The sequence below is a fragment of the Talpa europaea genome (assembly GCF_964194135.1).
Source record: "Talpa europaea genome assembly, chromosome: 6".
Lineage (NCBI taxonomy): Eukaryota > Metazoa > Chordata > Mammalia > Eulipotyphla > Talpidae > Talpa > Talpa europaea.
In genome coordinates, this window is record NC_140072.1 from 42,096,583 (window position 1) to 42,111,226 (window position 14,644).

The window sequence follows — 14,644 nt, forward strand, 5'->3', positions numbered from 1 at the left end:
CCACACTGCTTTTTGGTTTGAACTTGAAAGCAAGGGCACTTTTGGCAGCAAGGGGAATCAAGTACTCTCAATAACGTGCTGGTGAGTGGAAGGAACCGTTTGCCTGTAAAGTTTAGAAACTGAGGCTTCAGGGTACTGAGCATGCTCAGAAGATGTGTGATGGAATAATTATTTCTAAAACGCCTTGGAAATACTTACTTACCAAAAAGGGGGCAGCCTGAATCTGCAAGGTGCCAGTGGTACCCAGATCCTCTCAGAACCTCCCCCAGGGCTTGATCTCTAGTCTTTGCATTCAGCCCATGCAGTCTCTGCAGGTGCTAATCTAATGCCAAGGATGGCTCAGTGATGAGCACCACACCAATAGCCCTCACGTGCCTTGGAAACATCCATTTAACGAATTCCATTTAACAAACCCTTACTGAGCACTAGCTGTGGGTCCCACTGGAGGCAACAGGAACACCAATGAAAGAGAAACAATGTTCAGTAGCATGTCATTGCTAAACAAATTACATTCATTCAGTTTCCAACCTTCTCAGATTGGTAATTTGGGCTGTGGGTTATCTCCAAGTTAAGTTCATCCAACACTGTTCAGAAATAACCCATTTTCCAGCTAATCCATGAGCAGGTGTTTTCAGCTTTCCTTTGTTCCCCATAGACCAACACAGAGTCAGACACACACATCCCACAACGAGGCCACTGCCACACTGTCAGTTCCAGCCTTGGGGCCTTTGCGATCACTTTTCTCTCTACCTGGAGTTCTCTTTCTCCCAGTAATCTGAATGCATCATTTTCTCACTCCTATCAGGTTTTACTCAAAAGTCACCTCCTGGATGAGTTCTTCCCTGGCTACCTTTCTAAAATTATACCCCAATTAGACTTTTTCACCTACTTCCCTGCTTTATTTGTTTTAGAGATTTATTTTTATTTGTGCATACTAGAACAGGAGTCTAGGCCAGAGGTAGGGGGGGGGGGTGTGAGAGGATTCACCAGAGACAGAGTGGGGAACAGAACAGGCAGATCTATTGAAATACACTGCTGAGGGGAGCAGTGGGCGAGACAGGAGAGGTCTGCTGCGCCATGTGTGTCAGCTCTCTGGCCGGGGATCGAACTTATGGCATGGTGGCTGGCAATAGCTTGATAAAGCTGTGATTTAACCCCTTGTGCCACCAAGGAAGCCCCCCCACCCACTCTCAGTTTATTTTTTTATTATGGGTACTTTTCATTGTCTACACTCTGTATTTTATATGTATTACTTGTTTCTGCCTCCCTCACTAAACTGTCAGCTCCTGGAGGGCAGGGATCTTGCTATGTGCCTGGAAGAGTTGCTTGTATGCTCAATAGATATTTGCTGAGTGAATGCATGTATGAAAGAATGAAAGCTTTCAATATTTCCAGTGATGTTCAATTTTGCCTCCCCTTTATTTAGTGCACATAGTTGAAGTTTCCTATCACAAAAGCATGCAAAACGTTCATTCTGTTTCCTCTTCATACTTATAAAATAATAGAAGCAAAATGCAATAGGCCATATGAAAAATTGCACCAACATGGCTTTGAGGACATTGATGAAACTGGATTTTGATGGCCTATTTCTCCTGATAGAAGTTCATACATTGGTTGGGGTGGGAGTGGATATTATTTGTCATATAATACCCCCCAGAGCACTTTGCACACAATTGGAGCTCCAGGAGCCAGTCATGTACAGCTGATCCTTAACCAACACAGGAATGAGGAGCATTGACCCCCTACCCCATGCAGTCAAAAACCTTCCTATATCTTTGACTTCCCCAAAACTTAACTGATAGCCTGCTGTTGACTCAAACCTTGCCAATAACATTGTCAGTGAACACATTTTGTATGTTATATGTATTGTGTACTGTATTCTTATAATAAAGTAAGCAAGAGAAAGTATTAGTAAGGAAATTATAAGGAAGAGACAAAACTTTCATATTTTCCCTGTAAATGTGTCTGTGAGCACATTTTTGAGATGGAAACCAGACTGATGGAGGGTTCATCTGCCCCCTGGACCAGAGTCTCCATCACCAAGGAAAGTAACAGTGAGGACACAGAGTCCACTTCCTCCATATCAGAGCATGTCTCTGGGGCAACTGTGCCTTTGTGGTGGTGGCACCCTACTTCCAATTCATTCTTAGTCCCATCCAACAGGAACAGCTCCCTCAGGACTTCCCTCTGCACTTCCCTCTGGCCTCTCAGAAGGTGGGTCTATCAGCAAAGGGGAACCCCAAGGTCCAGGCAGTGACACTTCTGTGAAGTCACATCTAGTTTCTCACAAGGGTCCAAGAAGAAGCAAAAACAACTCATTTGGGCTGAGAGGAATTGGAACTGATCCAATAACACCATCTCCCTCAGGTGTGGGTCTCCAGGGAGCAAGCCTCCCTCTAAGACCTTCCTACTCAGTCAAAGATAAAGCCACTGAAAACAACTACATCTACACACAGAGAGAGCTTTCAGGTAGCTTTCACGACCAGAAGGTTCCAGAAACTATTGGGGGTCTTTTGTGGTTATGAGTTTGTTAAAGCCCTACTTGCACAGGGAAAGATGTTGGGGCCTCCATCTCAAAAATATGCACTTAGGAAAGTGGTGGACCTCAAAGAAAATGGAGCTGTGTCACGAAGTAGCCCTTAGCCTTGTGTCCTTCCAAAGAAGCAATTAAAATAAATGTGATGGCTTTGGACACAGATCCAGTATGGCATCACTGCTGTGGTAGTCTGTGGAGTGGGTTGGGAGATACAGTGATAGTGTACTACATTTTGCTTGGCTTCGAGGAGGCGAGCACTACAATTTTTAAGTAATTAGAGTGAGAGACAGTTACTTCCAGTTGGAACACATTAGTAGCTAAGACAGTAGAGAGCCTCTTTCCTTGTTCATCCTAAAGACAGTGTCCCCCTGGAGGCAGGCTAGGCCAGAGCTGCTCTTCATGTGGGCAAGTGGGTGATTTTAATCTGCTAAGAAGCTGAAACTCAAGTGGTATCTGCTTGTGATTCATGAAAAAGTCCTTTACGTCTTGCTTCCAATTTTCCTTTTCTCTTCATTTTGTTATAAGGCCCCTGGACCTGGTCCTTGTTTATTATTGGATTAACCAGGTTCTTGTGTGTTACCTTCCAGATGTGATTTTCTTTGGGGGGTGTGTGTGTGTGTGTGTGTGTGTGTGTGTGTTGGGGGGTGGGGGTATTGAGAAGAGAGTAAATGTGAGACCAGATAAAGCACCTGTGGGTGCTTAAAGGTCCTGAACCCAAGCTGGGAAATCTCAGGGTCCACCCACACCCTGCTTGCCACTATCCTGCCCTGGTGATCAACCCAGTAACACCAACACCCCCTGTGCTCACACATGAGAGTGTAGCTTAGGGCAGTTGCCGAGCCTCCTCTAATGTGTGATCCACAATAAAAGGTCCTCACTTGAAACCTGTAATTGACTTTGTCAAATTTGTGTGGAATTAATTGTAAGCCAGGCAAAGACCCTGAATTCGGGCCAGCAACAATTTGACATCCTCTGGTGATTTTTCTAGATATCTGGCTTCAAATCTGAAAAAGTCACATACCCCACCTCCCCAATCGCCCTTCCCCCAAGCCTCCATATGAGGATGAAGTAGCCTCGCTGAAGTCTGTGGCCAGAGGCCATGTGCTGCTGTGGCCACACCTCCAGAGGTGTGCTATCTTTTTCTCAGCACACCCATTTTAGGCTTGTGTGGTATTAAACTTTTCTGCCAGTAAGTAGAAAAGACAATTTTTGTAAAAACTGAGAAACAACTTGCAGGCGAGAGCAGATATTTCAGAAATGACTCAGAATCGTGTTTTGCTAGAAGAATGCTAATGAAATACAGAGCATATATTTATGAAACTGATATCACACCCTTGGAAAGAAAAGGACTCTTATTAGACATCCGAACTTGAGCAAAACATTCATGTCACTGGTTGTGATAGAAGGGATTGACTCTTCCTCCAGCATGAACGTTAGTTTAAATGTAACTACAGAAAGGAAGGTTACTCTTTGTGAGATACTGAGAGAGCATATCTTTCTGATCATCTGCAGTAGTTCATTCACTTCTGAAACTGACTGTAAACCTTGGTGAAGACGCTTCTCAGAAATCTCTGGCCCATTAACCTTCGAGCCAACTCCTTGGTGCATCACCTTCCACACCCATGACCTCAAACCCAGGGCCCCACTTGACGGCAGCTTTTACAGCACCCCCCACAATCTTAGAGAACAGTGTGCCATCACTCTAGAGCCAACTGCCCCTGAAAAATCAAAGTAACCTTGACTTTGCGCATGACAGCAATGGACTTCCTAATTTCTGACTGACAAAATTAATTGAGTTCAAGCATATTTGCAATTCACATCAGCTACATGGGGCTTTTCCGTAGACAACTGATTCCTTTTTGGGAAGCTGTCAGCTAAAACTCTCTGAGTGTCAGATGCATCTCATGTTTTGGCAGCTCTTTATTTTCTCTTTCAAAGAGATGGTGTTGCATGTACTCGCCCTTCAACTTGCTGCTTTGTTTGACAGTTACCTCTGTTTTCAGTCCCACCGTCATCGCTCTTTAGGATCTTCTGCAGTCACAAATGGGGATGGCTTATGTGGAGAGGACAAAAATCCACAGAAAGGGAAGATGCATTCACAAAGCAAGGCCCAGCGCTCTGGATCAGAGGGTGGACTCAGTTCATTCCAGAATCCAGAGGCATAAAGGCTGAGTGGCTTAGTCTCCCAGGGCCCTGTTACTTTTCAGAAGCAATTTCTGAAGGATCAGAATCAGGCTACAAATCAGAAAGAGTCATTTAAAATCAAGGGAAATACAAAGGATGGAAATGCTGAGAATTTCTTTTTTGAACCTCATGGATTATATTAGATCTTTCTTAAAATCATAACCCCTATGATTACATTTAAGAAAACCAAGAATTCTTATATTTTAGAGATACACACTGAAATGTTTCCAGATAAAATTACAGTACACTGTTTGGGGATTTGCTTTTTAAAAATCCAGATGTAGGAAGGTGGGGTTAAAGATGAAACAAAATTGACTGCAATACAAGATGATCATGGTTAACACCAGGTGATGGATACCTCAGGACTTATTATAATATCCTTTCTATTTTTGGTGTATATTTGAAATTTTCTATGATGAAGTACATATTTTAGGAGATAATGAATGTCTTGGCCTCCTTGGTGGTGCAAGGGGTTAAGCGCATCACTGTGAAGCAATCCGAAGCCTCTGCAGCACGAGTTTGATCCCCAGCCAGCCAGGGAGCAACCCACATGATGAGGCAGACCTCTCCTGTCTCGCCTGCTGCTCCCCTCAGCAGTGTATTCAGGCAGTCTGCCTGTTCTGTCCCCCACTCTGTCTCTGGTGAATCCTCTCACCCCCATGCACCTCTGGCCTGTACCCTAGTTTTGTATGCATAAAGAAATAAATCTTTTTTAAAAAAGAGAGGGAGAGAATGAATATCTTTCTGCAAGACAATTCTCTAGTTTAAGATTCAGTCTCCTCTAACTCTTTGAATGTGTTTGCCTAAACCTAAATCACGTGGGTTTTATCTTGCAAAAAAGAAACCCCAGCTCTGCTCGCTTCTCAGGGCTCCCAGCTCCAGGCCCACAGCACAATGTCTGCACTCCGCACACACTCCAGTGAAACGGGGACACCACCCTCACCTCCAGCACCACTGAGCATTGGTTTAAGGGACCTGAGGCTTCACAACCATCAAAACAGCCAGCCCCCCACCTCTGAAAACACCCCAGAAAGAAACAACCTCCGAGCTAGACTGTTCACAATCTCCAAAATATTTTCAGATTCTCAAATGAGACAAAATCATGGTGCTACTGAGACAGAGACAAAAGTCTCCCATTCCCAGCCCCACCCACACCGTTCTTCCTGGAAGGCAGGACTAGCCCTAGTCTGCTCCAAGTGTGAGCAGAGTTGACCTGAACTCACACCAGTTTGCACAGACCTGAATGGTTCTTTTGGAACCTTTGCCTCTCCTGGGAATCTTTTACTTTGTCAAAAGGCAGTTTCCTAAAAGGAATGGGCACAGCTGAAATGATTCTATTCACTGAATTAAGAAAGTTGAAAACAAAACATTCCCGAAAGGTCAAACTCCAGAAAGAAGCTGCCTGGGGCAGGGGTGGGTGTTAAATGTTTGTCCAAATTTCAGAAGCCTATAGGTAGCCAGGAGACTCTTTCAGACTCCCGAAAGCACAGTCCCCTGGGTCAGTGTAACAGGAGTGGAAAGGATGGCTTGATATAAAAACATGGGAGGAAGGGTAATGACCCGAGGATGTGAAAATGAACTTGGCCAGAGGCCATGCAGCAAGTCTGCCAGGGGCCCCACCTGGAGAGTGCTTATCCACTGCAAACTCCTGCTCTGTTCTGAAAACACTGAAAACCTGCTTTGGAAAAAGAATTCTATTTTGAACGTCTGGGTGGAATTTTATGTAAAGGAAGTGCATTGCACAAGTACTTCCAGGTTGACTGTGCAACCTTGGGCAGGTCACCTAACTACTCCATGCATTCAGCTCCCCATATATGAAAGGAATTAAATGAGTGCCTCCCTTACCAGTTGTTGTAAGGATTAGCAGGTTAATGTATCCGAAGGACTGAGAATAGCACCTGAGGTCCAGTTAGTGCTCAGCAGTACATAAATATTTTGTCATTTGGAATTTCAACTATTCAGTACATCAAGCTTTCAGGTAGGAAGAAAGTTTATGGTTTGTGTTCACTTCCAAGAGTGTGAGTGAGGTGTACACAGCACAGGCTGTGCTTAACCCAGATGCAGCACCTCTGGGCTTGCTCCCTGCGTGTGCTCCCGGGACACACAGAGCAAAGGTTCACCTTCCTCATTTCCCAATTGTCCGTGCTACCTCCTGAGTAAATTTCCTGGCTCTGTTTCATCTTCCGCACCACTGCCAAGTAGTCTCCCAAAAAATGAGCTGTGTACCTTCTGCTCAAATACTTCCAGGGATTGCCTTTTGTCACCAAAATTCAAGCTCCTTAGTGGTATTCGAGTCATTCTAGGATCTGACCCAAACTCTTGCGACATCCTCCAGAAGCCCGTATCCCAGGGGCCTGAACTTCTAATTGATCAGCAAGACTTTCTCCAAATTCTTCTCTTTCTCTTTCTAAGCCTCCACTAAGATCCTAATTAGTCCTTAGGATTTAACTCAGAGAGACCCTCCCCAAGCAGCCTGCCCAGCTCAGTGAGTCCAACAAGGGCCACCTCCTTCCCATGCCCACCCCCAACATTGAGTCTGCACCTATAGGTAGCGCTCCTGTTCCATAGACGTTGGACCACTTTGCGGGGTACAGCTATTGTCTCCCCTATTAGAGATGTTAGTCTCTTGAGGACTGGGGTCATTCTCATTTATCTATTCTCCCCACTGAACAAGCTCAATGTTTTGCACATAGTAGGTGCTCAAAGAACACTCTTGGAATGAAGTAATGAATGAATAGGCAACACACACACACAAGATTTCATCCTTGGGCATTGTTTGCTGTGTAAGATTCAGCTGTTGTAGGACCTTGGGTCTTGGTGGGAAACAATTCTCTCCTCTTTAGCTTTCAATCCTTCTGACCACATCAAGGAGCATGAGTTGCTGCTTTAATGCATCCAAGTTCTGCTGCCTGAGGCTCAGCCCTCTGTTGGCAACAGAATTGAGAATACTGCTTGGTTTTCTGTTGTCTTTTACTATCAATATAAGGTCAACCATATGCTTCAATCCAGTATAATCTTTTAATGGCAAGTGATACTGGTTTTTCATTTTGGAGAGTAAATTTTGCATTCTAAAGTTATTTAAACCGTTCAGTGAGTCATCATAAAGAAGACAAGTGGACAGCAATACCAGCAGTGCATGGATAAAACAAGTAGCATGAAGATGTTATGAGAGTAAGGGGCTCACATCGCTGTGGTGGGGCCTTGAGGAGCTGACAATGCAGCCATACCCTTCCCTCTCCACCCCCACTCTGACTGTGTCCTTGCTCTGCCTAGCACCTCCCTGCCTACTCCCCAGGACAAATGCCAGCACAAGGGGTGCCTAGGGCTGTCTCCTCGCTGCTCTGGGAGTTCTCCTGGTCTGGAGCCACCTCATCTTCTCAGTCCCCAGCATGATGCCCGCCTGCTAAAAATCACCCTGAGCATTTGAAGTGAACAATGCCCACAGGAAAACAGCTGGTTAAATGCTAACGTCGAAGATCTGATTTTACACACATAACTAACAAAGGCACCCCTGCCAACTCTTTATTAAATGGCTACCATACACACTGCCTTATTCAGCATGGTGCTCAATAAATATTTCTGGATGAATAAAAAGCAATTTTCTTTCTATGTGACAATAAGCATTTCCCTAAGAACTTTCCATTCAAGTTTGGGCTGGCTCAAGGAACATTCTAGAAATGGTCATTCCTGGTTTTCTGCTTGCCTTATCCAGGCTCTAGCCCACAGGACGTCTTGTGCAGAGTAGGAGGGCCGCACCCCTGTTCTGGGAGCAGATGGCACACTTTACAGTGATGCTGTACCCAAGGACGGGTTCAGCCTCATGTCCCCTCCCCTGGGCACCCCCGTGAACAGCATTACACGGACCAGTCTGACCTGGAAAAGACCTCTCCTTATCAAGGCAACATATTTCCTGTCTGGCAGGTCTCATTTCCACCAAAATCAAGGTTGGATATTGAATTCCATTTGCTGCCAAGGGCCAGAGAGCATCCATCATCTGCCTAGTGTCCTGTCACCAGGCCCAGGCCAGCCCCAAGTGCTGTCAGCACCACGATGGACCGCCCTCTGGTTGGCTCGCTAGGGAAGCCAAGCCTGTGCGGAGGCCACAGGACAAGGGAGACAAAGATGCCCCGTGCCCACCCTTTTTCCTTCTTTCCCCCTTATGACTGATTGATTCTGTTTTCCCACTAAATGTTGCTGTTAGTAGACTTTACTTTTTTTTCCAGCAGTTTTAGGTTTACAGAAAAATTGAGCCAAAGTACAAAGAGTTCACATATACTCCCTCTTCCACCCCAGGGCCCCCTGTTAGGATCAACTTGCACAATGGTGTGGTACACTTGTCACAATGGAGGGGCCAACACTAGTGCCTTATCATTATTAACTGAAGCCCATAATTTACAGTAGGGCTCACTCTGGCTTGACATGCATCCATCTATCGGCTTGACATGCATCCATTATAATAACACACTGAAGTTTCACTGCTGTAAAACAAATCCTGTTTCTTTCCCTTTTATATAATCTGCTTTTGCTAAAAGGCCAGACGACCTTCTTTAAGGAGGCCACATCAGAGGCCTGGTGGAACCTTCCTGCTTATCAGCGGCAGCCATGTGGCTGCTCACCTGTTGGCCAGGATGGGGGAGCTGGTGTCCGCTGAGAGAAGGGACATGAAAGAAGCATTGTCACGGAGAGACAGCAGCCAGAGTGAGTGAATTCCATTTTTAAATCATGGGTAGTGCCTAAAAACATCCTTCCTTCTGCAGTTGCTGTGAATGCCATGGCTTACCCTGAGGAGGCAGGACCAGAAGGAGCAGGAGAGCAGCTCTCCCAAGTTGGGTAGAAAAGACTAGGGGCCCCTTGTGGGATCTACCCCTACAGACTGAGGTGGACCTCCCTGCTCTACATCCCTGCACAGAGGTGGGGGACTGGCATGCAGTGGGCACAAGCAGAGGTGCAAAGATGTTCTCTTTCAGAATCTCTTTTTTACCCACTCAGCCTTTCCCTCAAGGCTATCTGGAGTCTGTGCACCCCTGGCCTCTGGAGTTAGGAGACCCCTAACTCTGGAGAAGAGACTAGCAATGAAGTTACCCTCTGTTTGCCTCCACTGCCTGGATGCCCCCAAATTCAGTGTTCAGCTGCCCCTCTTCTGCACAAGACAAAGAGGTGTAAGAGGGTAGAAAGCAGGGCCTAGCTTGGCTTTTGTAACAAGTGGTCTTTGGGCTCTGCCAGCGCACAGCCTAGGGCCTCATCACAGCGTCCAGGAGGTGAGGGCATGGGCCTTGAGCTCACCAGATTTAAGAGTGAGGTGTAGAAAAGAAAACTGGTTTGTAAATTTGAACTTCTCTGCTTGAAACTTAAGAGAACTTGGGATAAATCAATACTCTCATGCTGGATGTCTCTGCCCAAGATCAAGCATTGGCAGAGACCATGTCCCAAGGCTAGAGTCTATCTGCTCCAGAAAGTGGGGTGAGGGAGGTCCCTTGGCAAGGTAGTCTGTCCCAGTTTTCACTTCCTGGGTGCCCTGCATTCTCTGTAGCTCTCCACACCTTCCAGATCACAGACCCAAGCCAGACACCAAAGGAAGTAGATTGGAAATGCAAGCCTTTTTCCTACGCAACCTAACTAGAAGGATTTAAAAAGCAGTATAAGCAAAGAACCATGGCAAGTTCCCCAAAGCATAAAAGATACAGCACCTCACTTCCCCTGACCCACATGGGGCCTGCCCGAGTCCTGCTACAGCAGAATCACCACCCAGGGGTGGAGCAACCACAGGCACTGCAGGTGCAAGTCCACACTGAAGCTGGAGCTGGCCGGAGAGAACCCACCAGAAACACCAACCCACCACACCCCCAGCCTAAAGAGAGAACTAGAGGATTGTTCTCTAGCTCTAATCTCCACAGATACCAGGAGATTAGATGAAAAGAGGGCCAATAAAAATTTTTACATCAAATCTTGCATTCTCCTATGAATGTGGCTGTCAAGAAGTGGGGGTTAGGAGCCAGGCCCGGTGCCTCGGAGCTGGTGGAAGACCAAGAGAGTCACTTATACGCTGTGCAACTCTGGACAGTCTGGTCCACCGCTCGTGGCTTTATCAATACGATGGGCGTGAAAATAATATGACCAGAAACCACATAGGCGCGTTGCAAGAAGAAACGAGTGGCAATGTGCATGGGCCGCTGAGCTGTGACAGGCACGCCATCAGTGATCAAAGACCTCAGCTACTCACATTAGCCGTTAGCTCAAAGGGCTTGGAGGCACCCTATTATTTATGTACTTATTTTCGTCAGAAGATGAGAGATATCTCTTCTCTCTGATTCACATATGGTGACAAAAACCACCTGGCTTCTTGGGGGTTGTATTAATAAGTTCACATATCTCTCTTTCTGATTGACACCATTCCTCTTCTTGGTTCCTGTGGCTGTTGAATCTCCTCCTTGGTTATTGGACAGATGCAAGCTCCCTGATCCTCACAAATTCCAGGAAAAGGAAATCATGTTTCACAAAGGGACATCCCCAAAAGTAATCATCTCATTAGATCATCCTTCCCTTTGGCCATATTAAAACCCAAAGTTTTACTTAAAAATCATTATATGCTCTAGTGAAGGTAAATACTTTATTAAAGATAATAAAGTAGGATGTTGTCAATTCTATAGACACAACCCAGCAAGCACTTCGTTTGATAACAATGTTAAAAATACAACATACATGTATGCACACAGAAATGGTCCACATATGTCAGAATGTGCAACATTGCCATATTCAGAGTAAGGAGCCTCAGTGGACACATGTGTGCTTCTTCACCATGGCCACATCCACACCAGCCTTTTTGGGTTCACTGATAAAAACCTCAGAATTTGGAGAAAATATTTCTTGAGAAATCTCTATAATACATATAGAGACAATGGGGGGATTAGGCTAAAAGCGGCAGCAGCAAGAAACACTCATCTGCACTGGAGGACATGTATAAGAAATGTGCAAAAGGAGTTCCGTGTGCCAGCATGCACATGGACACACATGAACACACGGGTCCACACACACACAAACACACACGAGCACATACTCAGTGTCAGGTGAAGGCCCTACAGGCCTAAAGAAAACAATGTCACCTTTCAACACTATTTAGGAAACCCTGCTCTTGACTAAAATCTTATGTTGGCAGCAGAGAATGATGCCTGGGCAGATGCTACCAAAGGCCAAAGAAAATTGAATTGTGTTTCTTTTAACATTCTCCCAGAGGCAACCCCGCTTCACTTTTCCCAATAAACCAGCTCTCCAGAGAGCTCCACTGGGACTGTCTTTAATTTACTTAACTTTGTTGGCAGGGACGAGCAGCCTGCCACGGCTGATGGCTTGAGCCGTTGCCTCCAAGTCCCCTGCTCCCCTGATGCACTTTAGAAGGTGGGGTAGGAAGACTTCCTGCCGTCAGACAGGCCCCACCAGCACTGTCCGCTGTGCTCTGGCACCCAGCCCTGCCTGGTGGAATGAGTGCTACAGGGGCCAAACTTCAGACTGTGCTCTGCCCACAGGACGATGGCCACTATCAGAGGTAGATTTTGCCCAGTCTTCTGACATGTAGGAGCCACGAGAAATAGGCTTGCCGCAGGTCACCATGGGAGAGTCTGAGGATGAAGTTTGTGATTGAGAGGATCTGCTGGGCCAGGGAGATTTGTGCAATGGACTCCCTGAGGACCAGGAGGGCCTGGGACTGGATGCTCAGACAGGACCAGGGTAGCCCCAGACTAGCCCACATAGGCAGGTACACACAGGAATCCATAAGCTTCTCCACTGTCCAGCTACCAATCTGGGACAGAGGCAGGGAAAGAGACACTTTTTGAAAAAAAAAAATCTGATTCTCAATTTTAACCTTGCACTTACACAAAAGTTAGCCAAGAGCTCACACTGCTTTCAGCAAGTTAGTTTAAAGTTTGCCTCCATCCCCTGTGATCAGCAGGAAATGATAAGATCAGTGTAAAGAATTTCAAAAATAAATCACCATTTTCTGCACCTCTGAGTTGCCATGTGTAAATTGTCCCTCTGTTGGGAGCGAGTGAGATATGGAGAGGCCAGAGCACAGAAGGAGCTGCATTGGTGCTGCTGATTTCATTTTGTAACTGCTTGTCAAGGATGTGGTACTTGAAAGCCCACTTGGGGAAACACTCCCATTAGCAGGAGACTGTGCTGGGTAGAAGCACATTTGGGATTGGGGAGTAAGAGAAAGGACATGAGTAGCTCTAACTCGGGTTTCCCGGCTAGTCCTGAGCAGCTGTGGGGTCCTTCAACTGTTCTGGGATTCTATTTCTTTCTTTAATTTAGGAATTGTTTAAGAGACTTTCTAACATTCTCCCACAAATTAGTAATGATGATAATGTCAGTAAGAACAAGCATTTATTGTTTGCTCTATTATTATGATTTGCTCTATTTACTATTATTTGTTTTATTTATGTAACACTCATTCAGCCTTAAAATAATCTTATGAGGGAAGCAAAACTGTTGTCATCTGCATAAGATATGATTGTTTACATAGAAAATTTCAAAACTTTATAAGTATTAGAAATAATAAAATTTGGTGAAGATGTAATAAATGTCCATACATCAAAGAACTAGGAAGAATAAAGAAATACCATGGAAATATAAAAAACATCAGCTCCCTGGGAATAAATGTAGCAATATAAGTACAAGATCCTTAAAAGGAAAAATATCAAACTTCACTAAGATATATTAAAGAAGACCTAACTAAATAGAGAGATAGATGATGCTCATGGATAATATGATTTAATATCATAATGTAATCTGTACATTCAGTATAATTGTCAAGTCCCCATACTTTTTTTTAAAAAATAGAACCTGAAAAAATGATTTTAAATTTATTTGAAAGAGTAAAGGACTGAAAATAGCCAATACATTTCTGTAAAAGTAGTGAGGGGGAACTTAGATTCTTAGACATCTGGACTTTACGAAGCTGGAGTAATTAAGACATCATAATCTTGGTATATGGACAGAAAAACTGACTATGAAATAAGACTGAGATCACAAGAAAAGAGTCATGTACAGAAAGAATTTTCTATGTGACAGAGAATAAAGGAGCTCTATTAGGAGAAGAAAGACAAATCAATAAACGAAAGTGGAAAAAATAGTTATCCACATGGAAAAAAAATGAACTTGGCAATCTCTGTCAAACTACTTCTGAAAAATAACCCGAAAAATCATTAAGGAATTGAGTATCAAAAGCAAACTTTAAAATTCATAGTACATAATACAAGTAACTATCTTTTATACCTGCCAGTAGCAAAGATTTTCTTAAACAAGCATATAAAATTAGCTATAAAATGATAAATTTAGCTATATTAAAATCAAGAACTTTTGTTGACCAAGAGTCACCTTCCAAAAGTGAAAAACCAGAGTAGAAACTGGAACACAATATTCATAATATCAACCATGACAATTTAGTATCAATAGTAGATATAGAACTGCTATAAATCAATTTTTTAAAAGCACAAACCACCTAGCATATTAATGAGAAAAAACTCATCAACAGGTATGTCATAGAACAGGAAACATAAGCCCGATAAATCTATGATGAAATTCAAAAAGAAAAATACAAATCATGAGATGAGATAATATTGTAACCCTGTTCAATTCACAAAAAGTAAAACTCTAACACTATTAAGTGTTGGAGAGGATGAAACTTGTGGCATTGTAGATGAGTGCACTTTAGGAAATAGTTGGATGTTATCACCTTAGGTTGAATTATCATCCATCCTCTGACATGGTTCCCTTTAAAGGTTCATATCCAAGAAATTGCTTATATTTATATAACAGCAGATGTGCACAAGTCTAAACACAACAGCACTGCTCTAACCAACACAAATCTGGACCCCTCCTTCCAAATGCCCCTTGGCAGGGCACTTGCCAGCCACGATGGTATATTCA